Raw genomic sequence first — 17857 nt, forward strand, 5'->3', positions numbered from 1 at the left:
TCTCTGCAGGACAACAGCTCTGAGGTTTGGGGCCTCATCGCCACCGCGCTTTGGAGAAGCTTGCACCCACCTGTTGCTTACATGGTGCCTGGGGATTAAAAAATGGGCACTCACGTTACAAAGCTCAGACTGTGGCATGGGAGACCGGCTTCCATAGCACCCAGACAACATGGGCCCCTCTGCAGCAACCGGGAAGTAGCAGGAAAACGCCACTTTTGAGAATTTCAAGGTAAATTCGTTGAATGCCGGAATTCTTCTGACAGCCGGCCTTCTTCAGCAAGGCTTCACTTGAATGGCAAAACAAGCGAGGGCGTGCCGCCGCTCAGCAAAAGAGAGTACTACACCGGATAAATCGCCCAGTCGCTCAGAGTGCAGCCACCCAAGACAGACACTGAAATCACACTGCAAGAAGAATTCATTGTACGCGGGAATTTTTCTTACAGAAAGTCTTCCACAGCAAGGCCGCATGCGATTGGCCCCACAAGCGAAGCATCTGCTGCTCAGCTGAAGACAGCTCCACACAGCAGACTTCACTCAGGTGCTTAGAGTGCAGGCACACAGGACAGACACGGAAAACACATTGAAAGCTGTTTCAGCATCTAGTGCAACGATGTCAATGATTCCTTGAATGGAGCATTCTGCGCTGCTTCCTTTCACCCACATAAGCTGAATCCAAAGCTGACTTGCCTCCACTACGTTTATTTCAGAGCATCTACTCTAACTTCCCTTGTGGCTAGTGGGAATGCCTATTCCAGGCCCACTTATGTCTTTGAGATAGAGGACGTATAGAGAATACAGCCTTTCACTACAACGTTTACTGGTTTCCATACCACATAGGAGCAAATTGCATGCAAGGCGAAAGCAACCTTGTGTTCTCTCAGGGAGGGTCTCCTCGGTGCACGGTGGAATGTTTCCTATTTCAAAGTCTGGCATAAGGCTCTCCTGCAGCGGTTTCGGACACTTTACAGCTAAGGCGTCATCATGGCATTGCTAGCAAAGGGATGACGTGGCCTTTTGCATCCTCTTCTGGCACCTACAGGAAACCAGGTCCTCCCGCATGATTCCAAGTCTTTGGACGAAAGATCCAAGCATGAAAGGCCTTCTTCAGTGTGCTTGAATGCAGAGGTCTTAGGGCTGCCCTTAAGCATTTAGCTTTAGAAACACAGCAAAGGATGGTTTCTCCACGTAGATCATGAGAGTGGTGTGATGCACGTGGTGAGTTCAGGCTGATAGAGTTGTGGCCCAGAGAAACGCTTTGTTCTGATGAAAGGATGATCAGATGAAGGACTCCAACAGCCTCTTCCCTAAACGTTGTTGCAAGTCCTACTCTCAGCACACGTATGTTTCAGACTTAAGCTGCATTCCGAGAGGACACCATGCAAACATACGTTTGGGCATTCCACGGTGTATGAATTTGGAGAAAGCAACTGAAAGTGTTAGATAGTGAAGATTGAGCTCAGTGACCCCAGAAAAATTTCCATTGCACGGTTGAATTAAGCTGCCCTAGCCATCGGAGGAGCTTACTCGCCTGAGGCTCCTGGTCCTCCCTGCTTTTCACCTGTTGAACAGAACGCCCACCCGTCGTGCTTCCAATGCTGTGCAGAAAGCAGCTTTCTTTGCCTCTTCCGCTGAGGCTGGGCAGAAGGCCTCTTCACAGTATTCTCATATCTGGGAGTATAAGTATATACAAGAAGCTCTAATTTTCACAGCAGTGTTTGGCTGCCTTTCTGAATATGGCTGAGTAGGAAATCACATGATCTGAGACAGTCCCAGAGCCTTCTCTGCAGGACAACAGCTCTGAGGTTTGGGGCCTCATCGCCACCGCGCTTTGGAGAAGCTTGCACCCACCTGTTGCTTACATGGTGCCTGGGGATTAAAAAATGGGCACTCACGTTACAAAGCTCAGACTGTGGCATGGGAGACCGGCTTCCATAGCACCCAGACAACCTGGGCCCCTCTGCAGCAGCCGGGAAGTAGCAGGAAAACGCCACTTTTGAGAATTTCAAGGTAAATTCGTTGAATGCCGGAATTCTTCTGACAGCCGGCCTTCTTCAGCAAGGCTTCACTTGAATGGCAAAACAAGCGAGGGCGTGCCGCCGCTCAGCAAAAGAGAGTACTACACCGGATAAATCGCCCAGTCGCTCAGAGTGCAGCCACCCAAGACAGACACTGAAATCACACTGCAAGAAGAATTCGTTGTACGCGGGAATTTTTCTTACAGAAAGTCTTCCACAGCAAGGCCGCATGCGATTGGCCGCACAAGCGAAGCATCTGCTGCTCAGCTGAAGACAGCTCCACACAGCAGACTTCACTCAGGTGCTTAGAGTGCAGGCACACAGGACAGACACGGAAAACACATTGAAAGCTGTTTCAGCATCTAGTGCAACGATGTCAATGATTCCTTGAATGGAGCATTCTGCGCTGCTTCCTTTCACCCACATAAGCTGAATCCAAAGCTGACTTGCCTCCACTACGTTTATTTCAGAGCATCTACTCTAACTTCCCTTGTGGCTAGTGGGAATGCCTATTCCAGGCCCACTTATGTCTTTGAGATAGAGGACGTATAGAGAATACAGCCTTTCACTACAACGTTTACTGGTTTCCATACCACATAGGAGCAAATTGCATGCAAGGCGAAAGCAACCTTGTGTTCTCTCAGGGAGGGTCTCCTCGGTGCACGGTGGAATGTTTCCTATTTCAAAGTCTGGCATAAGGCTCTCCTGCAGCGGTTTCGGACACTTTACAGCTAAGGCGTCATCATGGCATTGCTAGCAAAGGGATGACGTGGCCTTTTGCATCCTCTTCTGGCACCTACAGGAAACCAGGTCCTCCCGCATGATTCCAAGTCTTTGGACGAAAGATCCAAGCATGAAAGGCCTTCTTCAGTGTGCTTGAATGCAGAGGTCTTAGAGCTGCCCTTAAGCATTTAGCTTTAGAAACACAGCAAAGGATGGTTTCTCCACGTAGATCATGAGAGTGGTGTGATGCACGTGGTCAGTTCAGGCTGATAGAGTTGTGGCCCAGAGAAACGCTTTGTTCTGATGAAAGGATGACCAGATGAAGGACTCCAACAGCCTCTTCCCTAAACGTTGTTGCAAGTCCTACTCTCAGCACACGTATGTTTCAGACTTAAGCTGCATTCCGAGAGGACACCATGCAAACATACGTTTGGGCATTCCACGGTGTATGAATTTGGAGAAAGCAACTGAAAATGTTAGATAGTGAAGATTGAGCTCAGTGACCCCAGAAAAATTTCCATTGCACGGTTGAATTAAGCTGCCCTAGCCATCGGAGGAGCTTACTCGCCTGAGGCTCCTGGTCCTCCCTGCTTTTCACCTGTTGAACAGAACGCCCACCCGTCGTGCTTCCAATGCTGTGCAGAAAGCAGCTTTCTTTGCCTCTTCCCCTGAGGCTGGGCAGAAGGCCTCTTCACAGTATTCTCATATCTGGGAGTATAAGTATATACAAGAAGCTCTAATTTTCACAGCAGTGTTTGGCTGCCTTTCTGAATATGGCTGAGTAGGAAATCACATGATCTGAGACAGTCCCAGAGCCTTCTCTGCAGGACAACAGCTCTGAGGTTTGGGGCCTCATCACCACCACGCTTTGGAGAAGCTTGCACACACCTGTTGCTTACATGATGCCTGGGGATTAAAAAATGGGCACTCAGGTTACAAAGCTCAGACTGTGGCATGGGAGACCGGCTTCCATACCACCCAGACAACCTGGGCCCCTCTGCAGCAGCCGGGAAGTAGCAGGAAAACGCCACTTTTGAGAATTTCAAGGTAAATTCGTTGAATGCCGGAATTCTTCTGACAGCCGGCTTTCTTCAGCAAGGCTTCACTTGAATGGCAAAACAAGCGAGGGCGTGCCGCCGCTCAGCAAAAGAGAGTACTACACCGGATAAATCGCCCAGTCGCTCAGAGTGCAGCCACCCAAGACAGACACTGAAATCACACTGCAAGAAGAATTCGTTGTACGCGGGAATTTTTCTTACAGAAAGTCTTCCACAGCAAGGCCGCACGCGATAGGCCCCACAAGCGCAGCATCTGCTGCTCAGCTGAAGACAGCTCCACACAGCAGACTTCACTCAGGTGCTTAGAGTGCAGGCACACAGGACAGACACGGAAAACACATTGAAAGCTGTTTCAGCATCTAGTGCAACGATGTCAATGATTCCTTGAATGGAGCATTCTGCGCTGCTTCCTTTCACCCACATAAGCTGAATCCAAAGCTGACTTGCCTCCACTACGTTTATTTCAGAGCATCTACTCTAACTTCCCTTGTGGCTAGTGGGAATGCCTATTCCAGGCCCACTTATGTCTTTGAGATAGAGGACGTATAGAGAATACAGCCTTTCACTACAACGTTTACTGGTTTCCATACCACATAGGAGCAAATTGCATGCAAGGCGAAAGCAACCTTGTGTTCTCTCAGGGAGGGTCTCCTCGGTGCACGGTGGAATGTTTCCTATTTCAAAGTCTGGCATAAGGCTCTCCTGCAGCGGTTTCGGACACTTTACAGCTAAGGCGTCATCATGGCATTGCTAGCAAAGGGATGACGTGGCCTTTTGCATCCTCTTCTGGCACCTACAGGAAACCAGGTCCTCCCGCATGATTCCAAGTCTTTGGACGAAAGATCCAAGCATGAAAGGCCTTCTTCAGTGTGCTTGAATGCAGAGGTCTTAGGGCTGCCCTTAAGCATTTAGCTTTAGAAACACAGCAAAGGATGGTTTCTCCACGTAGATCATGAGAGTGGTGTGATGCACGTGGTCAGTTCAGGCTGATAGAGTTGTGGCCCAGAGAAACGCTTTGTTCTGATGAAAGGATGACCAGATGAAGGACTCCAACAGCCTCTTCAATAAACGTTGTTGCAAGTCCTACTCTCAGCACACGTATGTTTCAGACTTAAGCTGCATTCCGAGAGTACACCATGCAAACATACGTTTGGGCATTCCACGGTGTATGAATTTGGAGAAAGCAACTGAAAGTGTTAGATAGTGAAGATTGAGCTCAGTGACCCCAGAAAAATTTCCATTGCACGGTTGAATTAAGCTGCCCTAGCCATCGGAGGAGCTTACTCGCCTGAGGCTCCTGGTCCTCCCTGCTTTTCACCTGTTGAACAGAACGCCCACCCGTCGTGCTTCCAATGCTGTGCAGAAAGCAGCTTTCTTTGCCTCTTCCCCTGAGGCTGGGCAGAAGGCCTCTTCACAGTATTCTCATATCTGGGAGTATAAGTATATACAAGAAGCTCTAATTTTCACAGCAGTGTTTGGCTGCCTTTCTGAATATGGCTGAGTAGGAAATCACATGATCTGAGACAGTCCCAGAGCCTTCTCTGCAGGACAACAGCTCTGAGGTTTGGGGCCTCATCGCCACCGCGCTTTGGAGAAGCTTGCACCCACCTGTTGCTTACATGGTGCCTGGGGATTAAAAAATGGGCACTCACGTTACAAAGCTCAGACTGTGGCATGGGAGACCGGCTTCCATAGCACCCAGACAACATGGGCCCCTCTGCAGCAACCGGGAAGTAGCAGGAAAACGCCACTTTTGAGAATTTCAAGGTAAATTCGTTGAATGCCGGAATTCTTCTGACAGCCGGCCTTCTTCAGCAAGGCTTCACTTGAATGGCAAAACAAGCGAGGGCGTGCCGCCGCTCAGCAAAAGAGAGTACTACACCGGATAAATCGCCCAGTCGCTCAGAGTGCAGCCACCCAAGACAGACACTGAAATCACACTGCAAGAAGAATTCATTGTACGCGGGAATTTTTCTTACAGAAAGTCTTCCACAGCAAGGCCGCATGCGATTGGCCCCACAAGCGAAGCATCTGCTGCTCAGCTGAAGACAGCTCCACACAGCAGACTTCACTCAGGTGCTTAGAGTGCAGGCACACAGGACAGACACGGAAAACACATTGAAAGCTGTTTCAGCATCTAGTGCAACGATGTCAATGATTCCTTGAATGGAGCATTCTGCGCTGCTTCCTTTCACCCACATAAGCTGAATCCAAAGCTGACTTGCCTCCACTACGTTTATTTCAGAGCATCTACTCTAACTTCCCTTGTGGCTAGTGGGAATGCCTATTCCAGGCCCACTTATGTCTTTGAGATAGAGGACGTATAGAGAATACAGCCTTTCACTACAACGTTTACTGGTTTCCATACCACATAGGAGCAAATTGCATGCAAGGCGAAAGCAACCTTGTGTTCTCTCAGGGAGGGTCTCCTCGGTGCACGGTGGAATGTTTCCTATTTCAAAGTCTGGCATAAGGCTCTCCTGCAGCGGTTTCGGACACTTTACAGCTAAGGCGTCATCATGGCATTGCTAGCAAAGGGATGACGTGGCCTTTTGCATCCTCTTCTGGCACCTACAGGAAACCAGGTCCTCCCGCATGATTCCAAGTCTTTGGACGAAAGATCCAAGCATGAAAGGCCTTCTTCAGTGTGCTTGAATGCAGAGGTCTTAGGGCTGCCCTTAAGCATTTAGCTTTAGAAACACAGCAAAGGATGGTTTCTCCACGTAGATCATGAGAGTGGTGTGATGCACGTGGTGAGTTCAGGCTGATAGAGTTGTGGCCCAGAGAAACGCTTTGTTCTGATGAAAGGATGATCAGATGAAGGACTCCAACAGCCTCTTCCCTAAACGTTGTTGCAAGTCCTACTCTCAGCACACGTATGTTTCAGACTTAAGCTGCATTCCGAGAGGACACCATGCAAACATACGTTTGGGCATTCCACGGTGTATGAATTTGGAGAAAGCAACTGAAAGTGTTAGATAGTGAAGATTGAGCTCAGTGACCCCAGAAAAATTTCCATTGCACGGTTGAATTAAGCTGCCCTAGCCATCGGAGGAGCTTACTCGCCTGAGGCTCCTGGTCCTCCCTGCTTTTCACCTGTTGAACAGAACGCCCACCCGTCGTGCTTCCAATGCTGTGCAGAAAGCAGCTTTCTTTGCCTCTTCCCCTGAGGCTGGGCAGAAGGCCTCTTCACAGTATTCTCATATCTGGGAGTATAAGTATATACAAGAAGCTCTAATTTTCACAGCAGTGTTTGGCTGCCTTTCTGAATATGGCTGAGTAGGAAATCACATGATCTGAGACAGTCCCAGAGCCTTCTCTGCAGGACAACAGCTCTGAGGTTTGGGGCCTCATCGCCACCGCGCTTTGGAGAAGCTTGCACCCACCTGTTGCTTACATGGTGCCTGGGGATTAAAAAATGGGCACTCACGTTACAAAGCTCAGACTGTGGCATGGGAGACCGGCTTCCATAGCACCCAGACAACATGGGCCCCTCTGCAGCAACCGGGAAGTAGCAGGAAAACGCCACTTTTGAGAATTTCAAGGTAAATTCGTTGAATGCCGGAATTCTTCTGACAGCCGGCCTTCTTCAGCAAGGCTTCACTTGAATGGCAAAACAAGCGAGGGCGTGCCGCCGCTCAGCAAAAGAGAGTACTACACCGGATAAATCGCCCAGTCGCTCAGAGTGCAGCCACCCAAGACAGACACTGAAATCACACTGCAAGAAGAATTCATTGTACGCGGGAATTTTTCTTACAGAAAGTCTTCCACAGCAAGGCCGCATGCGATTGGCCCCACAAGCGAAGCATCTGCTGCTCAGCTGAAGACAGCTCCACACAGCAGACTTCACTCAGGTGCTTAGAGTGCAGGCACACAGGACAGACACGGAAAACACATTGAAAGCTGTTTCAGCATCTAGTGCAACGATGTCAATGATTCCTTGAATGGAGCATTCTGCGCTGCTTCCTTTCACCCACATAAGCTGAATCCAAAGCTGACTTGCCTCCACTACGTTTATTTCAGAGCATCTACTCTAACTTCCCTTGTGGCTAGTGGGAATGCCTATTCCAGGCCCACTTATGTCTTTGAGATAGAGGACGTATAGAGAATACAGCCTTTCACTACAACGTTTACTGGTTTCCATACCACATAGGAGCAAATTGCATGCAAGGCGAAAGCAACCTTGTGTTCTCTCAGGGAGGGTCTCCTCGGTGCACGGTGGAATGTTTCCTATTTCAAAGTCTGGCATAAGGCTCTCCTGCAGCGGTTTCGGACACTTTACAGCTAAGGCGTCATCATGGCATTGCTAGCAAAGGGATGACGTGGCCTTTTGCATCCTCTTCTGGCACCTACAGGAAACCAGGTCCTCCCGCATGATTCCAAGTCTTTGGACGAAAGATCCAAGCATGAAAGGCCTTCTTCAGTGTGCTTGAATGCAGAGGTCTTAGGGCTGCCCTTAAGCATTTAGCTTTAGAAACACAGCAAAGGATGGTTTCTCCACGTAGATCATGAGAGTGGTGTGATGCACGTGGTGAGTTCAGGCTGATAGAGTTGTGGCCCAGAGAAACGCTTTGTTCTGATGAAAGGATGATCAGATGAAGGACTCCAACAGCCTCTTCCCTAAACGTTGTTGCAAGTCCTACTCTCAGCACACGTATGTTTCAGACTTAAGCTGCATTCCGAGAGGACACCATGCAAACATACGTTTGGGCATTCCACGGTGTATGAATTTGGAGAAAGCAACTGAAAGTGTTAGATAGTGAAGATTGAGCTCAGTGACCCCAGAAAAATTTCCATTGCACGGTTGAATTAAGCTGCCCTAGCCATCGGAGGAGCTTACTCGCCTGAGGCTCCTGGTCCTCCCTGCTTTTCACCTGTTGAACAGAACGCCCACCCGTCGTGCTTCCAATGCTGTGCAGAAAGCAGCTTTCTTTGCCTCTTCCCCTGAGGCTGGGCAGAAGGCCTCTTCACAGTATTCTCATATCTGGGAGTATAAGTATATACAAGAAGCTCTAATTTTCACAGCAGTGTTTGGCTGCCTTTCTGAATATGGCTGAGTAGGAAATCACATGATCTGAGACAGTCCCAGAGCCTTCTCTGCAGGACAACAGCTCTGAGGTTTGGGGCCTCATCGCCACCGCGCTTTGGAGAAGCTTGCACCCACCTGTTGCTTACATGGTGCCTGGGGATTAAAAAATGGGCACTCACGTTACAAAGCTCAGACTGTGGCATGGGAGACCGGCTTCCATAGCACCCAGACAACATGGGCCCCTCTGCAGCAACCGGGAAGTAGCAGGAAAACGCCACTTTTGAGAATTTCAAGGTAAATTCGTTGAATGCCGGAATTCTTCTGACAGCCGGCCTTCTTCAGCAAGGCTTCACTTGAATGGCAAAACAAGCGAGGGCGTGCCGCCGCTCAGCAAAAGAGAGTACTACACCGGATAAATCGCCCAGTCGCTCAGAGTGCAGCCACCCAAGACAGACACTGAAATCACACTGCAAGAAGAATTCGTTGTACGCGGGAATTTTTCTTACAGAAAGTCTTCCACAGCAAGGCCGCATGCGATTGGCCCCACAAGCGAAGCATCTGCTGCTCAGCTGAAGACAGCTCCACACAGCAGACTTCACTCAGGTGCTTAGAGTGCAGGCACACAGGACAGACACGGAAAACACATTGAAAGCTGTTTCAGCATCTAGTGCAACGATGTCAATGATTCCTTGAATGGAGCATTCTGCGCTGCTTCCTTTCACCCACATAAGCTGAATCCAAAGCTGACTTGCCTCCACTACGTTTATTTCAGAGCATCTACTCTAACTTCCCTTGTGGCTAGTGGGAATGCCTATTCCAGGCCCACTTATGTCTTTGAGATAGAGGACGTATAGAGAATACAGCCTTTCACTACAACGTTTACTGGTTTCCATACCACATAGGAGCAAATTGCATGCAAGGCGAAAGCAACCTTGTGTTCTCTCAGGGAGGGTCTCCTCGGTGCACGGTGGAATGTTTCCTATTTCAAAGTCTGGCATAAGGCTCTCCTGCAGCGGTTTCGGACACTTTACAGCTAAGGCGTCATCATGGCATTGCTAGCAAAGGGATGACGTGGCCTTTTGCATCCTCTTCTGGCACCTACAGGAAACCAGGTCCTCCCGCATGATTCCAAGTCTTTGGACGAAAGATCCAAGCATGAAAGGCCTTCTTCAGTGTGCTTGAATGCAGAGGTCTTAGGGCTGCCCTTAAGCATTTAGCTTTAGAAACACAGCAAAGGATGGTTTCTCCACGTAGATCATGAGAGTGGTGTGATGCACGTGGTGAGTTCAGGCTGATAGAGTTGTGGCCCAGAGAAACGCTTTGTTCTGATGAAAGGATGATCAGATGAAGGACTCCAACAGCCTCTTCCCTAAACGTTGTTGCAAGTCCTACTCTCAGCACACGTATGTTTCAGACTTAAGCTGCATTCCGAGAGGACACCATGCAAACATACGTTTGGGCATTCCACGGTGTATGAATTTGGAGAAAGCAACTGAAAGTGTTAGATAGTGAAGATTGAGCTCAGTGACCCCAGAAAAATTTCCATTGCACGGTTGAATTAAGCTGCCCTAGCCATCGGAGGAGCTTACTCGCCTGAGGCTCCTGGTCCTCCCTGCTTTTCACCTGTTGAACAGAACGCCCACCCGTCGTGCTTCCAATGCTGTGCAGAAAGCAGCTTTCTTTGCCTCTTCCCCTGAGGCTGGGCAGAAGGCCTCTTCACAGTATTCTCATATCTGGGAGTATAAGTATATACAAGAAGCTCTAATTTTCACAGCAGTGTTTGGCTGCCTTTCTGAATATGGCTGAGTAGGAAATCACATGATCTGAGACAGTCCCAGAGCCTTCTCTGCAGGACAACAGCTCTGAGGTTTGGGGCCTCATCGCCACCGCGCTTTGGAGAAGCTTGCACCCACCTGTTGCTTACATGGTGCCTGGGGATTAAAAAATGGGCACTCACGTTACAAAGCTCAGACTGTGGCATGGGAGACCGGCTTCCATAGCACCCAGACAACATGGGCCCCTCTGCAGCAACCGGGAAGTAGCAGGAAAACGCCACTTTTGAGAATTTCAAGGTAAATTCGTTGAATGCCGGAATTCTTCTGACAGCCGGCCTTCTTCAGCAAGGCTTCACTTGAATGGCAAAACAAGCGAGGGCGTGCCGCCGCTCAGCAAAAGAGAGTACTACACCGGATAAATCGCCCAGTCGCTCAGAGTGCAGCCACCCAAGACAGACACTGAAATCACACTGCAAGAAGAATTCATTGTACGCGGGAATTTTTCTTACAGAAAGTCTTCCACAGCAAGGCCGCATGCGATTGGCCCCACAAGCGAAGCATCTGCTGCTCAGCTGAAGACAGCTCCACACAGCAGACTTCACTCAGGTGCTTAGAGTGCAGGCACACAGGACAGACACGGAAAACACATTGAAAGCTGTTTCAGCATCTAGTGCAACGATGTCAATGATTCCTTGAATGGAGCATTCTGCGCTGCTTCCTTTCACCCACATAAGCTGAATCCAAAGCTGACTTGCCTCCACTACGTTTATTTCAGAGCATCTACTCTAACTTCCCTTGTGGCTAGTGGGAATGCCTATTCCAGGCCCACTTATGTCTTTGAGATAGAGGACGTATAGAGAATACAGCCTTTCACTACAACGTTTACTGGTTTCCATACCACATAGGAGCAAATTGCATGCAAGGCGAAAGCAACCTTGTGTTCTCTCAGGGAGGGTCTCCTCGGTGCACGGTGGAATGTTTCCTATTTCAAAGTCTGGCATAAGGCTCTCCTGCAGCGGTTTCGGACACTTTACAGCTAAGGCGTCATCATGGCATTGCTAGCAAAGGGATGACGTGGCCTTTTGCATCCTCTTCTGGCACCTACAGGAAACCAGGTCCTCCCGCATGATTCCAAGTCTTTGGACGAAAGATCCAAGCATGAAAGGCCTTCTTCAGTGTGCTTGAATGCAGAGGTCTTAGGGCTGCCCTTAAGCATTTAGCTTTAGAAACACAGCAAAGGATGGTTTCTCCACGTAGATCATGAGAGTGGTGTGATGCACGTGGTGAGTTCAGGCTGATAGAGTTGTGGCCCAGAGAAACGCTTTGTTCTGATGAAAGGATGATCAGATGAAGGACTCCAACAGCCTCTTCCCTAAACGTTGTTGCAAGTCCTACTCTCAGCACACGTATGTTTCAGACTTAAGCTGCATTCCGAGAGGACACCATGCAAACATACGTTTGGGCATTCCACGGTGTATGAATTTGGAGAAAGCAACTGAAAGTGTTAGATAGTGAAGATTGAGCTCAGTGACCCCAGAAAAATTTCCATTGCACGGTTGAATTAAGCTGCCCTAGCCATCGGAGGAGCTTACTCGCCTGAGGCTCCTGGTCCTCCCTGCTTTTCACCTGTTGAACAGAACGCCCACCCGTCGTGCTTCCAATGCTGTGCAGAAAGCAGCTTTCTTTGCCTCTTCCGCTGAGGCTGGGCAGAAGGCCTCTTCACAGTATTCTCATATCTGGGAGTATAAGTATATACAAGAAGCTCTAATTTTCACAGCAGTGTTTGGCTGCCTTTCTGAATATGGCTGAGTAGGAAATCACATGATCTGAGACAGTCCCAGAGCCTTCTCTGCAGGACAACAGCTCTGAGGTTTGGGGCCTCATCGCCACCGCGCTTTGGAGAAGCTTGCACCCACCTGTTGCTTACATGGTGCCTGGGGATTAAAAAATGGGCACTCAGGTTACAAAGCTCAGACTGTGGCATGGGAGACCGGCTTCCATAGCACCCAGACAACCTGGGCCCCTCTGCAGCAGCCGGGAAGTAGCAGGAAAACGCCACTTTTGAGAATTTCAAGGTAAATTCGTTGAATGCCGGAATTCTTCTGACAGCCGGCCTTCTTCAGCAAGGCTTCACTTGAATGGCAAAACAAGCGAGGGCGTGCCGCCGCTCAGCAAAAGAGAGTACTACACCGGATAAATCGCCCAGTCGCTCAGAGTGCAGCCACCCAAGACAGACACTGAAATCACACTGCAAGAAGAATTCGTTGTACGCGGGAATTTTTCTTACAGAAAGTCTTCCACAGCAAGGCCGCATGCGATTGGCCCCACAAGCGAAGCATCTGCTGCTCAGCTGAAGACAGCTCCACACAGCAGACTTCACTCAGGTGCTTAGAGTGCATGCACACAGGACAGACACGGAAAACACATTGAAAGCTGTTTCAGCATCTAGTGCAACGATGTCAATGATTCCTTGAATGGAGCATTCTGCGCTGCTTCCTTTCACCCACATAAGCTGAATCCAAAGCTGACTTGCCTCCACTACGTTTATTTCAGAGCATCTACTCTAACTTCCCTTGTGGCTAGTGGGAATGCCTATTCCAGGCCCACTTATGTCTTTGAGATAGAGGACGTATAGAGAATACAGCCTTTCACTACAACGTTTACTGGTTTCCATACCACATAGGAGCAAATTGCATGCAAGGCGAAAGCAACCTTGTGTTCTCTCAGGGAGGGTCTCCTCGGTGCACGGTGGAATGTTTCCTATTTCAAAGTCTGGCATAAGGCTCTCCTGCAGCGGTTTCGGACACTTTACAGCTAAGGCGTCATCATGGCATTGTTAGCAAAGGGATGACGTGGCCTTTTGCATCCTCTTCTGGCACCTACAGGAAACCAGGTCCTCCCGCATGATTCCAAGTCTTTGGACGAAAGATCCAAGCATGAAAGGCCTTCTTCAGTGTGCTTGAATGCAGAGGTCTTAGGGCTGCCCTTAAGCATTTAGCTTTAGAAACACAGCAAAGGATGGTTTCTCCACGTAGATCATGAGAGTGGTGTGATGCACGTGGTCAGTTCAGGCTGATAGAGTTGTGGCCCAGAGAAACGCTTTGTTCTGATGAAAGGATGACCAGATGAAGGACTCCAACAGCCTCTTCCCTAAACGTTGTTGCAAGTCCTACTCTCAGCACACGTATGTTTCAGACTTAAGCTGCATTCCGAGAGGACACCATGCAAACATACGTTTGGGCATTCCACGGTGTATGAATTTGGAGAAAGCAACTGAAAATGTTAGATAGTGAAGATTGAGCTCAGTGACCCCAGAAAAATTTCCATTGCACGGTTGAATTAAGCTGCCCTAGCCATCGGAGGAGCTTACTCGCCTGAGGCTCCTGGTCCTCCCTGCTTTTCACCTGTTGAACAGAACGCCCACCCGTCGTGCTTCCAATGCTGTGCAGAAAGCAGCTTTCTTTGCCTCTTCCCCTGAGGCTGGGCAGAAGGCCTCTTCACAGTATTCTCATATCTGGGAGTATAAGTATATACAAGAAGCTCTAATTTTCACAGCAGTGTTTGGCTGCCTTTCTGAATATGGCTGAGTAGGAAATCACATGATCTGAGACAGTCCCAGAGCCTTCTCTGCAGGACAACAGCTCTGAGGTTTGGGGCCTCATCACCACCACGCTTTGGAGAAGCTTGCACACACCTGTTGCTTACATGATGCCTGGGGATTAAAAAATGGGCACTCAGGTTACAAAGCTCAGACTGTGGCATGGGAGACCGGCTTCCATACCACCCAGACAACCTGGGCCCCTCTGCAGCAGCCGGGAAGTAGCAGGAAAACGCCACTTTTGAGAATTTCAAGGTAAATTCGTTGAATGCCGGAATTCTTCTGACAGCCGGCTTTCTTCAGCAAGGCTTCACTTGAATGGCAAAACAAGCGAGGGCGTGCCGCCGCTCAGCAAAAGAGAGTACTACACCGGATAAATCGCCCAGTCGCTCAGAGTGCAGCCACCCAAGACAGACACTGAAATCACACTGCAAGAAGAATTCGTTGTACGCGGGAATTTTTCTTACAGAAAGTCTTCCACAGCAAGGCCGCACGCGATAGGCCCCACAAGCGAAGCATCTGCTGCTCAGCTGAAGACAGCTCCACACAGCAGACTTCACTCAGGTGCTTAGAGTGCAGGCACACAGGACAGACACGGAAAACACATTGAAAGCTGTTTCAGCATCTAGTGCAACGATGTCAATGATTCCTTGAATGGAGCATTCTGCGCTGCTTCCTTTCACCCACATAAGCTGAATCCAAAGCTGACTTGCCTCCACTACGTTTATTTCAGAGCATCTACTCTAACTTCCCTTGTGGCTAGTGGGAATGCCTATTCCAGGCCCACTTATGTCTTTGAGATAGAGGACGTATAGAGAATACAGCCTTTCACTACAACGTTTACTGGTTTCCATACCACATAGGAGCAAATTGCATGCAAGGCGAAAGCAACCTTGTGTTCTCTCAGGGAGGGTCTCCTCGGTGCACGGTGGAATGTTTCCTATTTCAAAGTCTGGCATAAGGCTCTCCTGCAGCGGTTTCGGACACTTTACAGCTAAGGCGTCATCATGGCATTGCTAGCAAAGGGATGACGTGGCCTTTTGCATCCTCTTCTGGCACCTACAGGAAACCAGGTCCTCCCGCATGATTCCAAGTCTTTGGACGAAAGATCCAAGCATGAAAGGCCTTCTTCAGTGTGCTTGAATGCAGAGGTCTTAGGGCTGCCCTTAAGCATTTAGCTTTAGAAACACAGCAAAGGATGGTTTCTCCACGTAGATCATGAGAGTGGTGTGATGCACGTGGTCAGTTCAGGCTGATAGAGTTGTGGCCCAGAGAAACGCTTTGTTCTGATGAAAGGATGACCAGATGAAGGACTCCAACAGCCTCTTCAATAAACGTTGTTGCAAGTCCTACTCTCAGCACACGTATGTTTCAGACTTAAGCTGCATTCCGAGAGTACACCATGCAAACATACGTTTGGGCATTCCACGGTGTATGAATTTGGAGAAAGCAACTGAAAGTGTTAGATAGTGAAGATTGAGCTCAGTGACCCCAGAAAAATTTCCATTGCACGGTTGAATTAAGCTGCCCTAGCCATCGGAGGAGCTTACTCGCCTGAGGCTCCTGGTCCTCCCTGCTTTTCACCTGTTGAACAGAACGCCCACCCGTCGTGCTTCCAATGCTGTGCAGAAAGCAGCTTTCTTTGCCTCTTCCCCTGAGGCTGGGCAGAAGGCCTCTTCACAGTATTCTCATATCTGGGAGTATAAGTATATACAAGAAGCTCTAATTTTCACAGCAGTGTTTGGCTGCCTTTCTGAATATGGCTGAGTAGGAAATCACATGATCTGAGACAGTCCCAGAGCCTTCTCTGCAGGACAACAGCTCTGAGGTTTGGGGCCTCATCGCCACCGCGCTTTGGAGAAGCTTGCACCCACCTGTTGCTTACATGGTGCCTGGGGATTAAAAAATGGGCACTCACGTTACAAAGCTCAGACTGTGGCATGGGAGACCGGCTTCCATAGCACCCAGACAACATGGGCCCCTCTGCAGCAACCGGGAAGTAGCAGGAAAACGCCACTTTTGAGAATTTCAAGGTAAATTCGTTGAATGCCGGAATTCTTCTGACAGCCGGCCTTCTTCAGCAAGGCTTCACTTGAATGGCAAAACAAGCGAGGGCGTGCCGCCGCTCAGCAAAAGAGAGTACTACACCGGATAAATCGCCCAGTCGCTCAGAGTGCAGCCACCCAAGACAGACACTGAAATCACACTGCAAGAAGAATTCATTGTACGCGGGAATTTTTCTTACAGAAAGTCTTCCACAGCAAGGCCGCATGCGATTGGCCCCACAAGCGAAGCATCTGCTGCTCAGCTGAAGACAGCTCCACACAGCAGACTTCACTCAGGTGCTTAGAGTGCAGGCACACAGGACAGACACGGAAAACACATTGAAAGCTGTTTCAGCATCTAGTGCAACGATGTCAATGATTCCTTGAATGGAGCATTCTGCGCTGCTTCCTTTCACCCACATAAGCTGAATCCAAAGCTGACTTGCCTCCACTACGTTTATTTCAGAGCATCTACTCTAACTTCCCTTGTGGCTAGTGGGAATGCCTATTCCAGGCCCACTTATGTCTTTGAGATAGAGGACGTATAGAGAATACAGCCTTTCACTACAACGTTTACTGGTTTCCATACCACATAGGAGCAAATTGCATGCAAGGCGAAAGCAACCTTGTGTTCTCTCAGGGAGGGTCTCCTCGGTGCACGGTGGAATGTTTCCTATTTCAAAGTCTGGCATAAGGCTCTCCTGCAGCGGTTTCGGACACTTTACAGCTAAGGCGTCATCATGGCATTGCTAGCAAAGGGATGACGTGGCCTTTTGCATCCTCTTCTGGCACCTACAGGAAACCAGGTCCTCCCGCATGATTCCAAGTCTTTGGACGAAAGATCCAAGCATGAAAGGCCTTCTTCAGTGTGCTTGAATGCAGAGGTCTTAGGGCTGCCCTTAAGCATTTAGCTTTAGAAACACAGCAAAGGATGGTTTCTCCACGTAGATCATGAGAGTGGTGTGATGCACGTGGTGAGTTCAGGCTGATAGAGTTGTGGCCCAGAGAAACGCTTTGTTCTGATGAAAGGATGATCAGATGAAGGACTCCAACAGCCTCTTCCCTAAACGTTGTTGCAAGTCCTACTCTCAGCACACGTATGTTTCAGACTTAAGCTGCATTCCGAGAGGACACCATGCAAACATACGTTTGGGCATTCCACGGTGTATGAATTTGGAGAAAGCAACTGAAAGTGTTAGATAGTGAAGATTGAGCTCAGTGACCCCAGAAAAATTTCCATTGCACGGTTGAATTAAGCTGCCCTAGCCATCGGAGGAGCTTACTCGCCTGAGGCTCCTGGTCCTCCCTGCTTTTCACCTGTTGAACAGAACGCCCACCCGTCGTGCTTCCAATGCTGTGCAGAAAGCAGCTTTCTTTGCCTCTTCCCCTGAGGCTGGGCAGAAGGCCTCTTCACAGTATTCTCATATCTGGGAGTATAAGTATATACAAGAAGCTCTAATTTTCACAGCAGTGTTTGGCTGCCTTTCTGAATATGGCTGAGTAGGAAATCACATGATCTGAGACAGTCCCAGAGCCTTCTCTGCAGGACAACAGCTCTGAGGTTTGGGGCCTCATCGCCACCGCGCTTTGGAGAAGCTTGCACCCACCTGTTGC

Source organism: Manis pentadactyla, chromosome 17 (assembly GCF_030020395.1).
Source record: "Manis pentadactyla isolate mManPen7 chromosome 17, mManPen7.hap1, whole genome shotgun sequence".
In the NCBI taxonomy this organism is placed as follows: Eukaryota; Metazoa; Chordata; class Mammalia; order Pholidota; family Manidae; genus Manis; species Manis pentadactyla.